The 12,280-nt window shown below is 36.5% G+C and overlaps 1 protein-coding gene across 1 annotated transcript in view; it reads left to right on the forward strand.

The window, feature by feature from the left end:
* The first annotated feature begins 4,546 nt into the window (after nt 1–4,546).
* CCDC180 (coiled-coil domain containing 180) overlaps nt 4,547–12,280 on the forward strand; it is a 59,021-nt gene continuing 51,287 nt past the window's right edge. The window contains exon 1 of the mRNA XM_039730356.1: nt 4,547–4,738. The gene's annotated coding sequence lies outside the window, so the exon portion shown is untranslated. The remainder of the gene's footprint in view (nt 4,739–12,280) is intronic.

The following is a 12,280-nucleotide window of genomic DNA, read 5'->3' on the forward strand; positions in this document are numbered from 1 at the left end:
AGAGGGATGGAGCAGCTCTGCTGGGAGAGCTGGGATTGTTCACCTGGAGAAGCTTTGGGGTGACCTCACTGGGGCCTTGCAGTGCCTGAAGCTACAGGAACCATGGAGAGGGATTTGAGACAAGGGATGGAGCAACAGGACACAGGGAATGGCTCCCCACTGCCAAAGGGCAGGGATGGATGGGATATTGGGTGGCAAGACCTGGCACAGGGTGCCCAGAGAAGCTGTGGCTGCCACAATATTTTAATATTGTTATTATATCAGCATAACTCCCCAGTATTTCTTTATTCTTTAAACTCAATGAAATCTCTATTTCTAATGCTGATTAATTTTAGTTGTTTACTTTGGATTATTTATTTGTTTCTTTTCATTATTCTTCCTTAGATTTAGTTCCTGGAAAACAGCTGAAATCCATTGGTGGGGCAGTAAGAACTGTGAATAGTCCATACCATACCACTTTCTAGATAAATATGCATTTCCAGGGCTAGCAGAATAGCCTATTTTACATGCATGGTCACTTTCTTTAACACAGTAACAATCTGCACCTTAATTTGTATCATTTCAAGCAAGCAAAGAAAGTTAACAAAATACCAAGGTTAAAAAAAAATCCCAGTTACTCACACTGCTGACATTGCTAATAGAAAAAAAATAGTTTAATAATGTTTACATTGAAATCTTGATGAGTAAAAAGTTGAAAAATTAATTTAGCATTAAAAGCCTTATTAAAATTAAGACATTTTAAAATACATCTACAGCAGCAGCTATGATTCACAGGGTGGGAGAATGTGTGCTGAGGATTTCTGTGAACTCTGCAGCTGGCACAACCAACCACAAGTCTCAGGAGAACAGCAAATGGTGTGACAGATTAGTTATTTCAGCAGCCATGTAAGAAAAGTGGATTCATAGAAAAGTTCCCTTTGAGATGACCAATCCATGCTATTATGGAGAAAAATCAATGCATGTTGTGCCTTTCAGTTTATTTACATTTCTTTGCATTTTAAGACGACTTTCCCTTTACCTGTTTACTTATTATAAAACTAAACCAATGTTATTTGTGCATCCTTTGGTCAGTGAGGGTAAGAAGGCTAAACAATATTACATTGATAGGAAATGAGATTATTAGTGGAAGGCTTCTTTCTAATTGATGCAAAGTTCAGAAATAACAAATTCACACCAGCCAAGGTCAGCCCCTCCTTTCCAGTCCCAGGGGAACAGAAAAGTCACCCCAGCTACCCAGTGTGTCTGACCTGGCCTCCAGGCCAGCCCTGAGGCTGTGCTTCCCACCCGAGGTCAGCATTTCACATGGAGGGTATCAAGGTGTAAACATCAAACATCAATCTCTTCTTGTGTTTAAATATTTTTTCCAGGTTACAATATTTGTACATTTTCTGGGAATTTTTTTTTCCAAAAATTACTAAATTAATCCTGTAGAACTCCCTGTGATCCATTTAATCTGATTTTGTCAATTATAGATGTATCATTCTGATATTGACAATAGCAAGTATCAACATCAGAAATTTTTATTTAGCATCCACCAAAGTTTCAGAGATTAGTCTGTATCCCCACCTGTTTGTTTAGCCTGGCCCTTGCACTTCTGGCCATGAAAGACTCTCAGCAGTGAGCTTCCTTCCTTCCTTCCTTCCTTCCTTCCTTCCTTCCTTCCTCCTTCCTCTTTACCTTTTTTTTATTATTAAGTAAAATATATCAAGTTTTTTTTTACACCAACATATAACCTCATTTGGTTTCAATCATGTTTTTGGGTATATTTCAAACCATTCTGGGTTCAATTCATTTTATTCACTGAGGTTTCGTTTCCTTTGGTCTTCTGTGTTTAAACCAGTTTGTGAAAAGGAGGAACAGAACAGACTAGTCCAGCTGGAAGGCAACTCAAATAATCACCTAATCCAACTGCTGGCACTGAAGGGCTGGCCAAAATGTAAAGAACATTAATGATTTTTAATTTCCCATGTGATGGGCAGAGGATTCTGGGCTCCCCAAGTGAGCAGTGCCCTGTCCACAGTACAGCCTGATCAGTTTGATATTGGATTGAATTTCTTTGTGCATACACTCATGTGCAACTCTTCATACGCCAGTCTTTAGTGTAAAATATCAGTTTCAATAGCAAAATGGTCTATTTCAAATTTAAAACTGTTCAATTCCAACTTTAAACATTAGATGGAGCAAAGCCATTCACCAAGCAGATCCTTCTGTGTTCAGGCTTCCCTGAGGAAGTCAGTCCCCCAGATACTGTGGGAATGGCACTTTCTAATTGCAGAGATGTTGAGGTAAATGTTTAAAACACCAAGCAGAGTTCTTCTTTCTTCTCTACTCTCCACTGAGTGCAAGAATTACAGCCAGCAGTGTCAGGTCCTAAGCTGCATTAACCACCTCTGTAAAGGGAAATCATACACTACTCTTACTGTCTAAAGCAACTACTTCTAAAAAAGAAAGTCTTCCGATTATTATTGGGTTATTTTAAAACCCTGTTTTGCGCAGGAGAACACATATATTCATCATGACATCACTGAAGATTCAGAAGCACAAAGAGCATTTTTGTTAATCAAATGGCAGCAATTTAACAACTACAAGACTGCATGTGGGATGTTTGCTGGAATATGCATTTGTCAGTAAAATAAATAATATTCACATACCTGAATTTAATAGCACTTAAATCTGCCAAACAGGTATTAGAATGACTTAATTTAGCATTTTCTTAATGCATTCTTGCTAGCATTTCCAACATGTATCTTTACCAATGATTTAAGAAACAAACAAAAAAACCCCAGCATACTCCCAGTAATGAAAGCACACATGGTATTTTTATTTCTTTCACAATTTTGTTAAATAACAGTAAAAATATATTTTTAAAGGCCTGAAGAGGTATTTATGCTTCTGAAACTGCAGGAGAATATCTCATACACTTTTCTGAAGTGCTAGGATGCACGTTGAGAATTCCAGTAGAAACCTGACATATGTATGTTTTTTAGAAGTTTAAAATCCTTAGTGTGTCCAATATAAAACTGAAAATCCACCATTTTCCTAATTCACTTGAGCCTTTGGATAAGAGGTCTGTAGCCAACATAACAATTTGATACAGATAAATCTTCATATTCCAGAATGAAAAAATTCCAGACAATATTAGCAAATTAGAATGCCCTGCATGACCCTGTGGTAAAAGCCAGCATGGGTCCTGTTCTTATCTTTTTTCCTTTTTAGGGTATGGTTTTTTGGGGGCTTTTGTGGGGTTTTTTTTGTTGGTTTTTTTTTTGTTGTTTTTTTAGAAATTGTATTTAAATTCCTGGGAATTTATTAAAATTTGACAGTCATTACAGTTCTGTAGCTCTGCAGGTGCCTACTGCCATCTTGTGTATTTTTTTTGTCATGTGAATGGATCTGTCTAAGAACGAAAAACTTTACTAAGATGTATGAAGTATATTTAGGATTTAGTAGGTAAAGCCACTCTACTTATTAAGTCATGGGCAGTGAAACTGGCAGAATTGGAAAATACCTGTAACAGTTAATTTCTTAAAATGTAAATTACTTAAAACGTGAGTTCTACATTTGTACTGACAACAGACTTAGTCTTTCCAGCTTAAAATCTTTCAAAGTTTTTTTTTTTCTTTCTTTTTTCTGTTGTTTGGGAAATTCTGACTTGTAGAAATCTTATTGACAGTGGTTGTTCATGTTCCAGTTAAGCTATTTCTTAAATTTCTGGTCTCCCCAAGTAGAAGACAAAATAATTGTTGAAAGGAAATATTTTGGTCAGACATAAATCCATGCTGGCTTCTTCCAACTACCTTCTTGTGTACCTTATGCGTGGAAAATATTTACAGACTTATTTTCTCCATCTTCTAAGTCACTCAGCAGGCTGCTATCCTGCTATCTGGGGCTGTAATTTCACATTTTCTCACTTTTCTACTCTCAATATCCTGTCATGATCTCATGGCCAGCCCAGGCAAAACTGTCACTAAGCTTCACATTCCAAACATCCCTTTCTTATTTATGAGATCCACCAAAGCACTACCACTCATTGTCTCCTTGAACACTGGTGCCAGGAAGTTACACTCCATAAATGCACTCCATAAATATCCTGAATTTGTTGTGGCCACCACCAGAGGAGGTATCTTTGAAATTTAAGTCCTTAAGGACTTCCAGCCTCCTGAAAACCAGAGCTGTCAATACATGGCTTCTTCCAATTATGTAAAGGCAGCCTTACTTTTTTCTTCTTTTTCACTTTCCTGTTTCTTTATCATCACAACAGGCCAGGACTGGGTAATAATCAAGATATTTACAGAAGGCTGATCATATTTTATTAAGAAACCCATTCTTTTTAGACCCTAGTTCACTGCAGGTGGACTTGATTGGTCCTTTAATTAAAACACCATCACCATGGGCTAATTAAGAAACCACCCTTTGGTAAGCAAATTTCCCTAACACATTCCACATGTTCACAACACCAGCTGCAGCAAGTTAAGAATTGTTTCTCATTCCTTGATTTCCTCACAGCCTTTCCCAGAACGATGTCTGGGACAGTTGTGTTTCTCTCTGTAGCCAGAGAGCTGCTGCCACATTTCTTTTCTCTTTCTTTTATTTTCCTTTGCCTTTTTCTTTTTGATTTTTTTTTTGCAACATTTTCTCTATCTGGTTCAGTTGTGGAGGGGACTGATGGAGCAGCTTTGTTGGGCACCCGGCCTCCAGGCAGGGCCAGACCACCACAAAAGCACTTTGAGATCCCAAGGTAAAGAGTACTACAGAATATATTGTTTTACACAGGGGTTGCATTTCTTCAGGAGACATTAAGTCTGGTTTACAGATACGTGTGAGTATTATAAAACACTTCTTACCTGCCTCATTAGACTGTCTGCTAAGAAGGGATGAGCAAAACCAGCTAGGAAATATCTTAATTGCAAAGTAGAATCTGTAGGCATGTGTGGGATTTGTTACAATTTCAAATTCTATGGTCATGACGTTATTTTTGGATAACTTCACAAAAAGCTGTGTTTAAAATGTGAATGAAAACATAATCAAAATTAAGAAAATACTATATTTTTTTCTCAGACATTATATTGCAGACAAGAAAAACATTCAATAATTGGATGTATTGTCAGGGACCCCAACACAGGCTTCTCAGATTAGAAAGATCTTTGATTTATTTTAGACAGGAGGTTTGGAAACTGGTAATTCACAGTTTATCTTGTCAGGCTGAAAACAACATTGTTAAGATAGAAAAGTTTGCTTCCATCATGGAGTGAGACAGACAGGCAGTTATATCTTTAGTTATATCTTAAGTTTTTTACTTAAATCCATTGGAATCAATGTTTAAGAAGACAGTGTTATAGCTCTGGACCTCAGCTAGGATACAAATGAAAAGGCAAGCACCTCTGACTCAAAAATTAGCTACCTGATGTGTTAGAACTCATCCTGTTCAATCCTTCAAATGAGAGAGATTACAGCGAGGTTGAAAGGCAATAATGGGAAATCTGTGATCTCAGATTTCAAAGTCTGATTCTTTGTTAAGCCCAGTGAAGTTTGACATGTTTAGAAGGGAGAAAGCAGAATTTCAGAGCTTAAATTCATGCACAGGTGGTGTTTTGTTCAAGAAAGTTCCCTCAGAGAAGTCAGACATGGAATTCCCTTATAGAGTGAGCAGCACCTCACTTCCACTCCTCTTGGTCTTGATACTACAGGCAGCAGCACTGTAAAAGCTGAATTCTTCCAGAATTCAGATGTATGCATAATTACCAATTCTTTCCTAGATTATTTGACAAGTAGTCAATCTGCTTTAAAGCTTTAGCTATTATGTTTATGGACCTGATGGATGAGAGCCAGAAATGCTCAAACCCATTATCTGTCACTCTGTGTCCATGAGTATCCCCAGCCCTTCCACTCCTCCTGCATCACTCCTGGAGAATTCTTCTCCACTTTGTTCACTCCTGATGAGATCTTGAAATTCCTTCTTGAAAATAACTCTTCTAACTAGACTTTAGTGTCAGCTTTTCTCCTACATTATATATATTTTTTTCCCTTTGGAGCAGCTTTACTTAGCCCTGCTCCAGACCAAACCAAACCCCAAATACTCTATAAATCTGAAAATTAAAAAGAGCAGGAACTTGACCTGTCAGTACACCTCTGTGGAAAATCCACTTCTTAGACCCAATTATTGCTAACATGTTTTTAACAGTGGGCCTTCCCCCTCCTATACCTCTGATTTCTTTCTTAATGCTGCTTTTTACATTAGCCCTTTTTTTCAGATATTGTCTGGTATTCATATCTGTATAATTTATAACACAGCTATGTCCTAATCTCAGTTTAACCCTTTTAAGTGTGTATTTTGAATTAATTCAGCTAATTAGATTAATTTTTAATGTACTCTATGCAGACAGATTCCATAAAGTCCTTCAGGAGGATAAACTACCTTGTTTCTGTAAAACAATTGTCTTTGTTGAAGGCAGTATAAAAGAATAGATCCCCAGATTTAAGGTTAATTAATTTATTAACAAAAAAGAGTCAATTAGTTATGTATGATTGTCTTTAAAAAATGAGAAAATAGGTTAAATTACTTGGTTTTGTCTTTGCTTTAACTGAGGACTGGTTTGGTTTTTTTTTAATTGAAACAACTCCATTTATTCAGAATTCCACTTTAAATCTCCTATGCAATGTGTCCAAATAAATCAATTTCTTTGTCAATCTGATGTTTAATGGAGACTTCAAACCTTGGAACTATCACATCTTACTGATCTGATATTGCTATGATCAGCATGCGACTGCAAATATTCCAGTCACCTTCCCTGAAAGAGTTCAAAAAACGTGTTTGTGGCACTTGAGGATGTGATTTATTGGTGAGCATGGTGGTGGCGCTGGGCTGATGGTTGGACTTGATGATGATCTTAAAGGTTTTTTCCAAATTTAATAGTTCTGTGAATCTAAGTCAAGAAAAAACAAATTTTCCAGTACTATGAGTTGAAAACTTTTCTGGTCCATTAGAGATGTAAGGGGGTTTTGGGTTTTTTTTTTTTGTTTTCCTTTATTTTTTTCAAGAAGGATTGATACAATCAAAAATCTGAGTATTGTATTCTGGTCCATTAGAGATGTAAGGGGTTTTTGGGGTTTTTTTTTGTTTTCCTTTATTTTTTTCAAGAAGGATTGATACAATCAAAAATCTGAGTATTGTAGGGGAAAAAAAGTCTGAATTCCGAGGCCATGATGGTGCTCTGGAACTTGGACTGCTGTCCTGCTCACAGTGACAAATGTTCTGGTATTGGGAAACAGCTCTGAAACTATCTCACCTGGTGTGGAAAGCACTGGTGTTAATGCTTAAAGATATTTACCTTTTTCATATATTTGTAGCTTTATAGATTGTTAATATAGAGTTGTATAGTTTCTAGATTTTGTTTTCAGAATTAGCTTTAAAGGTATAAAACTTATTTTTGGGTTAAATAGATGAATGGGGATATCATTTAGTGTTATAAAGTTACTTTAGGACATTTTGTTTTTTGTTTTTATATTGTCAATTTATTATTAAAACTAATATATCTTTTATATACATTTTATACATTTTATATATTTTATCTCCTCAGAAAGGTAATTAAAAGTAAAAGCTGGTTGCGTCTACTAGAATTTATGGGTTATCTCAATTAAAAGAAAAATAAAATTGTTAAGTTTTACTTTAGGACAAAAACCCACTCCATTGGGTTTTATAGTTTATTACATTGGGTTCTATAGAACATCTGTCTGCTGAGGATAGAGCAAATTTTGCTTTCCAGTTGTGGCTGTGGCTCAGTCTACACTGGAAAGAGCAGTGACCACAGAGGATGGAGTGGTACCCACAGAGCCCTCCCTTCTGCACAGGCTGGAAATCAGGGCAGAAATTCAGAAATATTAACTGGCAGAAACCACGACATAGAGCTGTGGGCTGGAGAATGAGAAAGTAACAGAAAAAGCCAGAAATAAGGGTTTTTAATGCCAGCTGAGAACTTCCATTATCAGGTCTTGAACCTGACTCAACCAAAGCTGGCTTGGCATGACATTTCAATTAAAAGTTGAGACTTGTCACTAATAGAGATGAATAGTTTTTAATTAAATATCTCTTGAAAGATCCTGTGAAACAAACTAGGGCAAAGTTCTTCCAATAGGCTAAATACAGAATAATGAGGGCAAAATACAGCTTAGTGCAGCCTAATTATTCATTAGTTAATTTCCACAAGTACCTTTTTTCTTCCTCTTTTTAAGAATTCAGATGCATTATAAGGAGCAGTGCACTGAAAACACCAAGTCACCATTCATTATTGAAGATATGCTACCCAAACTAAAGGGAATGATTCCCCTCAGTTATGACAATAGGATTTAGGTGTACTTCTGCACATAATTCCATTCTATTTTGCCAGAGAAAACCAAGACTGTACTGCCAGAATAAGCAGTATTTTCACATAACTCTGAAAAATAAAAGTATTTCCCTATGAAGTACTTGTGTGGTTAGATCACCCTTAATAGAGTTCATGTTGAGGCTTCAGCTTCATTAATGATTTAATCTGACAGATTAAAAAATAAATGTGCAAATCAATATTCATGAAGTAGACACATACCAAGTTCATGTCATGGAATTTTATTTACTTTTATGTTTTATTCATTTACATTTCCTTTATGACATATGCTTACAACAAAATATCTTTCTACTCACACATAAAAAAGGAAGGAAAAAAACACTAAACACTGACATATCTAATATTATCTCAAATCTCAGAATTCCTGTGTCAAGTAGAAACACAAAATAGCATAAAACTTCTACTAGTGGCAGCTTCTTCTCCATAAAATTTGCTTTGCCAGCCACTTAATCTCCCCATAATTAGGCAGTCCACTGGTAACATGTGGTTAAACTAGAAATTGATGTTGTAGTTAATAGTTTGTATCGAATTATAGCTGCAGCAAAGCAATCAAGTCTTAAAAAGGCAAGTTTATTTTCTGGTGTTTTCTGGTGTTAAATGACAATGTGAAGTTATTCAATCCCTGTTTATAGAAAACTCCTTAATTCTCTACCTTCCTTATCTGTAACAGATAAAAGAGGAACTAGATTTGGGATAACTTTAGGGCCAAATGATGCCAAAAAGATACTTTATCTCTCTGTCATTAGGACTTGATAAGGTGTTGAGTGAACAGAGAAGTGAGCAGAGAATTCCATGAATTCGTTCTGGGAGAAACTCACGTGTCAGAAACTTTTCTGACAGAAAGCTCATCTCCTTGAGGGACAGGCAGTGGCTGGCAGCATCTCTGAGCAGCAAAGCTTTGGAAACACACCTTTAGCTCCTCTCCCCACCCAGTTACCTCTGGCTCTAGGGACAGCCAATATTTGAGTGTGATGATCACGTTCACTCAGGATCACAGCTCTGGGTTATGAGTTGCAAAAAGACACGAAAATGTTCCATTGGCTTTGTCTCTGTGTTGAAGCTGTTCATCAACAGACTACATAAAATGACTTAGCAGCTGGTATTTATGGTAGATAATAAAATCTGAAGGAAAACAATGATGAGGAGCTTGTAATATGCTGAATTATGTGCCACAAGTGCAGATAGCTTGGATCTCTGCAAATGTGACAGTGGAATAACAAACCAATATTCCCTGACTTTTAACAGATAAAATGAATTTTTGAACTTGCGAATTGCGTTATTACATTGGCCACCTCCTTCCAATGTGGAATAATTCTATGAAAAAAGTTTGAATATTATAGTCAGAAGGAAACTTTAAGGAGCTTTACATCTTTTCCAGTTCTCAATACCAGCCACAAGTTTTGGCATTGCATTTCAATATACTCCAGTTTTACATACACACTTTGTATATTAGTGTCATCAACACCTACATACACAAAATTTTAACAGTTCTTGTGCCCAGAATGACTTCTAGAATTCTATTTGAAATAGACAAAACTGCTGGATCAAGATACAAACTGTTTGGTAAGTTAAGGAGAAGTGGAAGAAGAGAGAAATAAAACAATGAAGTGATGCAAAGGCTGTCACACACAACCTTTCAGCAGCAGACCTGTGCCCTGACAGTTCCCAAGAAAGGGATGGCTAAACCTCCCTAAACCTCCTCTTTTCCCTCTTTATTGATGAGCATGGCATCAGATGAACAATATCCATTAGCTCAGGCCACATGCCTGGCTCCGTGCTCTCCCAAGCTCTCACATCTCCCAACACACTCACCAGGAGGCAGAGTGAGGAACAGAGTTTGATGCTGTGCAGGCACTAAAGAATTAAAACATGACTGTGTTACGGTTTGGGTCACAAATCTAAAACACAGCATAGGATAAGCTTCATCCTAGCCAGACTTTGAGAAATTTCACCTATAGACAAAAATTGTGGTAGAAACATGGATTTGGGCACTGTTTTTCTCAAAAGGGATTTATCTGCTGAAGGTAGGGGAAGGATCCTGTCATATTTTTGAAGTTGTGGCCATTGTCAGTAGTGTATTTAATATTGCCACGTCATAAGTCAGACTCCAAGCAGGCTGCATATCACAGAAAAAATCCAGTCCCTCTCATAGACATGAGGAAAAGTCAATCTCTCACCTTGAAACCTCTAATTTCCAGAACGGAATAACATCCTGAAGGCTGCATCAAAAAAAAGGGCATAAAACCTGCAACACTGCAACTATTATTAAAACAAAAGAAATATCTGATAGAACACTAGCAAAACTAGCTGAATGCTAATGAAAACTTTAAAAAGGCACCATGGATAGGTAATTTTGGATCAGCTGAGTAAATATGTAATGGAATTTATTGCCTTAGAAAATACAGGACTGGGAGTGTCACTTGCCAGGTTCTGCTGAGGTTGAGTGCAGAGGTTAACAAGTATTTAAAAATTCAGGAAAAAAAACCTGCCCTCCTTTCTGCTACACTGTGAAATGCACACTGCTCTACAGCAATTTTTTTCCTGTATGATAAAAATAGACCTTGGTGAACTGAGTTGTAGGATGAAAGACTGAAACTTTTCCATTTCTTAAAAAAACATGGCTTGTGCCATGATATCTCACAACTCAGTAAAATACTTGTATTGACAGTTCAAAAATACCCCATGAAATATTTCAGCAAGTTCTGAAAAAATGTTTTTGCTGCTCTGATATGGATGTGCTGAACTGTAGGACACTTTTATTTGAATATGAAAGATGTAACTTTTGTGTTTGCCTAGAGAGAGTGTTGGTGCTTCAGCAGCTCTTCATTCTGTTTGTGGCTGCAAACCAGCTCTTGGGGAAGAATCAAATGGCCTCTGTTAGCCATTAGCCATGACTGACTGATTGATTTTGATCATACTATAATCATTTCCTTGAGAAGTTAAACTTTTATCACCCTTTCAGACAAGTACTAATGCTTGACAATGTCTAATAATTAAAATATTTATCACTTGTAGATTTAAAATATGTCATTACAGTGTTTAATCTGTCTGATTATCACAGATGCTTAACTTTCATCCATTTATCTCCATACAGGGTCTAAAAATTTATATTTGAGGCAAGGTAGTGTGAGCTTGGCTAATAAATGTTTTTGGAAAGGCACCTTCTTACAAATTCTTCTTGGTATTTCAAGGGGGACTTGTAATATTTATTTATTTACTAGGTCAGCTATAGATTCATATAAAATTGAAACCCTTTAAAGCCTAATAATTTATGAGGGTATTTCAGTCTTCTGCAACTCTTGAATCAGTAGGCAGGTTTATATCTCTTTTATTTAATATCCCAGCAGTGACAGGTGAAGAACATTTCTGCAAGACAAGTTGTCCAAAAGCACAGTGGCTTAAGCATTAGGCCAAGACAAATGATTGGGTTGTGAGCTTCCTTTTAGTCCAGCTGAGATCAACAACAGCTCTCTGATCCAGTGGATGTGGTGCAGGTTACACACCTGTATAAATGGGCTGTCAAGAGTAAAAATAATGAGTAGCTCTTTATTCATATAAACATGGTAAACCACTCCATATGAGGACTAACAAATAAAGTAAATTATTTAGCATCTTTCTCAGGAGAATAAAATCTTGGGAGAGGTAAAATACATTACAAGGACAACATGTTTTGGTTCTCAAAAATAATTTTGGCAGCAAACACTCTGCATGGGAATGGCATCTACTGATCTGAAGTGAGCTTATGTTGACAGCAAGAAACCTGTAGGTTTATTCTCCAAAAATAAATAAATCTTTCAGCAAAATTCTATGTATGATAAATTTAATGTTCAAAAATGGGCGAGTGCTGCATATTGAAGGCTAACACAAATATTCCTTAAAAACCTTCTTCCATTCCTTCA

Source organism: Passer montanus, unplaced genomic scaffold (assembly GCF_014805655.1).
Source record: "Passer montanus isolate IOZ18808 unplaced genomic scaffold, ASM1480565v1 scaffold71, whole genome shotgun sequence".
Classification (NCBI taxonomy): domain Eukaryota; kingdom Metazoa; phylum Chordata; class Aves; order Passeriformes; family Passeridae; genus Passer; species Passer montanus.